Source organism: Loxodonta africana, chromosome 22 (assembly GCF_030014295.1).
Source record: "Loxodonta africana isolate mLoxAfr1 chromosome 22, mLoxAfr1.hap2, whole genome shotgun sequence".
NCBI lineage: Eukaryota > Metazoa > Chordata > Mammalia > Proboscidea > Elephantidae > Loxodonta > Loxodonta africana.
Genome location: NC_087363.1, coordinates 2,240,402 through 2,245,540, shown reverse-complemented (window position 1 = coordinate 2,245,540; position 5,139 = coordinate 2,240,402).

Here is a 5,139-nt window from a genome sequence, read left to right as displayed (position 1 = left end):
GTTCGGGGGTCAGGGCTAGGCCCCTTCTTTGTGCCGTCTGCCCCCCTGGGCTTTGCCCCAAATCGGGCGCCGAAGGTAACCTGACTGGTACACTGGCTCCAGGCTCTGAAAACAATCGCTGCCTCTCCGTATTTGTTCGTTCTCCGTCTCTAAATCTGTGTTTGTTGTTCAGGGTTCGTAGATTGTTATATATGTGATCGATTCACTTGTTTTTCCAAGTCTTTGTTGCAAGAGGGATCCGTGGTAGCGTCCACCTAGTCCGCCATCTTCCAGAATGTTTTCTTAATAGAATTTATTTTGCCAATTGACTTAGATGTCCCCTGAAGCCACAGTCCCCAAATCCCCGCAGTTGCTCCTCTGACCTTCGAAGCAAACAGATTATCCAGGAAACTTCTTTGCTTTTGGTCCAGTCCATTTGAGCTGACCTTCCCTGTACTATTATCCTTCCCTTCACCTAAAGTAGTTCTTATCTACTATCTATTCAGTAAATAACCCTCTCCCACCCTCTCTTCCTCCCCCTTCTCGTAACCACAAAAGAATGTGTTCTCAGTTTAAACTATTTCTCAAGATCTTATAATAGTGGTCTCATACAATATTTGTCCTTTTGCATCTGATTAATTTCACTCAGCATAATGCCTTCCAGGTTCCTCCATGTTATGAGATGTTTCACAGATTAGCACTGTTCTTTATCAGTGCGTAGTATTCCATTGTGTGAATATACCATAATTTATTTATCCATTCATCTGTTGATGGGTACCTTGGTTGCTTCCAGCTTTTTGCTATTGTAAACAGTGCTGCAATAAACATTGGTGTGCATATATCTGTTCGTGTAAAGGCTCTTATTTCTCTAGGGTATATTCTGAGAAGTGGGATTTCTGGGTTGTATGGTAGTTCTATTTTTAACTTTTTAAGAAAACGCCAGATAGATTTCCAAAGTGGTTATACCGTTTTACATTCCCACCAGCAGTGTATAAGAGTTCCAATCTCTCTGCAGCCTCTCCAACATTTATTTTTTTGTGTTTTTTGGATTAACGCCAGCCTCGTTGGCGTGAGATGGAATCTCATCGCAGTTTTAATTTGCATTTCTCTAGTGACTAATGATCGAGAGCATTTTCTCATGTATCTGTTAGCTGCCCGAATATCTTCTTTAGTGAAGAGTGTGTTGATATCTTTTGCCCAATTTTTAATTGGGTTGTTTGTCTTTTGTGGTTGAGTTTAAACAGAATCATATAGATTTTAGAGATCAGGTGCTGGTCGGAGATGTCATACCTGAAAATTTTTTCCCAATCTGTAGGTGGTCTTTTTATTCTTTTGGTAAAGTCTTTAGATGAGCATAGGTGTTTGATTTTTGGGAGCTCCCAGTTATCTGGTTTCTCTTCTTCATTTTTAGTAATGTTTTGTATTCTGTTTATGCCTTGTATTAGGGCTCCTAACGTTGTCCCTATTTTTTCTTCCATGATCTTTATCGTTTTACTCTTTGATCCACTTGGAGTTAGTTTTTGTGCATGGTGTGAGGTATGCCCCCTGTTTCATTTTTTTGCAAATGGATATCCAGTTATGCCAGCACCATTTGTTAAAAAGACTATCTTTTCCCCAATTAACTGACACTGGGCCTTTGTCAAATATCAGCTGTTCATATGTGGATGGATTTATATCTGGGTTCTCAATCCTGTTCCATTGGTCTGTGTGTCTGTTTTTGTACCAGTACCAGGCAGTTTTGACTACTGTGCCTCTATAATATGTTCTAAAATCGGGTAGAGTGAGGCCTCCCACTTTCTTCTTCTTTTTCAGTAATGCTTTACTTATCCGGGGCTTCTTTCCCTTCCATATGAAGTTGGTGATTTCTTTTTCCATCACATTAAAAAATGTCATTGCAATTTGGATCGGAAGTACATTTTATATATAGATGGCTTTTGGTAGAATAGACATTTTTACTGTTTTAAGTCTCCTATCCATGAGCAAGGTATGTTTTTCCACTTATGTAGGTCCCTTTTAGTTTCTTGCACTAGTACTTTGTAGTTTTCTTTGTATAGGTCTTTTACATCTTTGGTAAGATTTATTCCTAAGTATTTTATCTTCTTGGGGGCTACTGTGAATGGTATTGATTTGGTGATTTCCTCTTCGATGTTTTTTTTGTTGTTGATGTAGAGGAACCCAAGTGATTTTTGTATGTTTACCTTGTAACCTGAGACTCTGCCAAACTCTTCTATTAGTTTTAGTAGTTTTCTTGAGGATTCCTTAGGGTTTTCTGTGTATAAGATCATGTCATCTGCAAATAGAGATAATTTTACTTCTTCCTTGCCAATCCGGATGCCCTTTATTTCTTTGTCTAGCCTAATTGCTCTGGCTAGGACCTCTAGCACAATGTTGAATAAGAGTGGTGATAAAGGGCATCCTTGTCTGGTTCCCGTTCTCAAGGGAAATGCTTTCAGGCTCTCTCCATTTAGAATGATGTTGGTGTTGGGTTTGTATAGATGCCCTTTATTATGTTGAGGAATTTTCCTTCAATTTCTATTTTGCTGAGAGTTTTTATCATGAATGGGTTTTGGACTTTGTCAAATGCCTTTTCTGTATCAATTGATAAGATCATGTGTTTTTTGTCTTTTGTTTTATTTATATGGTGGATTACATTAATGGTTTTCCTAATATTGAACAACCTTGCATACCTGGTATAAATCCCACTTGGTGGTGGTGGATTAATTTTTTGATATGTTGTTGAATTCTATTGGCTAGAGTTTTGTTGAGGATTTTTGCATCTATGTTCATGAGGGATATAGGTCTGCATTTTTCTTTTTTGTGGTGTCTTTACCTGGTTTTGGTGTCAGGGATATGCTGGCTTCATAGAATGAGTTAGGTAGTATTCCATCCTTTTCTATGCTTTGAAATACCTTTAGTAGTAGTGGTGTTAACTCTTTTCTGAAAGTTTGGTAGAACTCTGCAGTGAAGCCGTCCGGGCCAGGGCTTTTTTTTGTTGGGAGTTTTTTGATTACCTTTTCAATCTCTTTTATTGTTATAGGTCTATTTAGTTGTCCTACTTCTGATTGTGTTAGTTTAGGTAGGTGGTTTTTTTCTAGGAATTCATCCATTTCTTCTAGGTTTGTAAATTTGTTAGGGTACAATTTTTTGTAATAATCTGATAGGATTCTTTTAATTTCAGGTGGTTCTGTTATGATATACCCCATCTCATTTCTTATTCGGTTCATTTGTTTCCTTTCCTGTATTTCTTTAGTCAACCTGGCAAATGGTTTACCAATTTTGTTAATTTTTTCAAAGAACTAGCTTTTGCCTTTTTTAATTCTTTCAATTGTTTTTCTGTTCTCTATTTCATTTAGTTCAGCTCTAGTTTTTATTATTTGTTTTCTTCTGGTTCCTGATGTATTCTTTTGTTGTTGTCTTTCTATTTGTTCAATATGTAGGGACAGTTGTCTGATTTTGGCTCTTTCTTCTTTATGTATGTGTGCTTTTATCAATATAAATTGACCTCTGAGCACTGCTTTTGCTGTGTCCCAGAGGTTTTGATAGGAAGTGTTTTCATTCTCTTTGCATTCTATGAATTTCTTTATTCCTTCCTTAATGTCTTCTATAACCCAGTCTTTTTTGAGCAGGGTCTTGTTCAGTTTCCAAGTATTTGATTTCTTTTTCCTGATTTTTCGGTTATTGATTTCCACTTTTATGGTCTTGTGGTCTGAGAAGATGCTTTGTAATACTTCAGTGTTTTGGATTATGTAAAGGTTTGTTTTATGACCTAATACGTGATCTATTCTAGAGAATGTTCTATGTGCACTGGAAAAAAAGTATACTTTGTAGCTGTTGGGTTGAGGGTTCTGTATAAGTCCATGATGTCAACCTGGTTGATTGTAGTAATTAGATTTTCCGTGTCTCTTTTTTTTTCTTCTATTGAGCTTCTTACTGGACGTCTTGTCCTTCTCCGAAAGTGGTGTGTTGAAGTCTCCTACTGTAATTGTGGAGGTGTCTATCTCACTTTTCAGTTCTGTTGAAGTTTGTTTTATGTATCTTGCAGCCCTGTCATTGGGTGCATAAATATTTAATATGGTTTTATCTTCCTGGTCAATTGTCCCTTTAATCATTATGTAATGTCCTTCTTTATCCTTTGTGGTGGATTTAACTTTAAGGTGTATTTTGTCAGAAATTAATTTTGCCCCTCCTGCTCTTTTTTGATGGTTGTTTGCTTGATATATTTTTTTCCCAATCCTTTGAGTTTTAGTTTGTTTGTGTCTCTAACTCTAAGGTGTTTCTCTTGTTGGCAGCATATAGACGGATCATGTTTCTTTATCCAGTCTGAGACTCTCTGTCTCTTTATTGGTGCATTTAGTCTATTTACATTCAGTGTAATTATAGATACTTATGAGTTTAGTGCTGTCATTTCGTTGCCTTTTTGTGTGTGTTGTTGACAATTTCCTTTTTCCACTTACTTTTTTCTGCTGAGACTTTTGTTTTATAAATTGTGTGTTCCTCATTTTCATCGTAGTTGAATTTATGTTTCCTGAGTTGTTATGTTTTTCTTGGTTTTTATTTTGAATTATGGAATTGTTAGACCTCTTTTGGTTACCTTAATATTTGCCCCTATTTTTCTAAGTAAAAACCTAACTTGTATCGTCCTATATCACCTTGTTTTCCTCTCCATATGGAAGATCTATGCCTCCTGTATTTATTTCCTCTTTATGATTATCGTGATCTTTTACATAATGACTTGAATGATTCCCTGTTTTGAGCATTTTTTTCTTTTTAAAATTAATCTTAATTTGTGTTTGTGATTTCCCAATTTGAGTTGATATCCGGATGTTCTGTTCTGTGACCTTGTGTTGCGTTGGTATCTGATATTATTGATTTTCTGACCAAACAATTTTCTTTAGTATTTCTTGTAGCTTTGGTTTTTGCAAATTCTCTAAGCTTGTGTTTATCGGTAAATGTTTTAATTTCATCTACATATTTGAGAGAGAGTTTTGCTGGATATATGATCCTTGGCTGGCAGTGTTTCTCCTTCAGTGCTCTATATATGTCATCCCATTGCCTTTTTGCCTGCATGGTTTCTGCTGGGTAGTCTGAATTTATTCTTATTGATTTTCCTTTGTAGGAGACTTTTCTTTTATCCCTGGCTGTTTTTAAAATTTTCTCTTT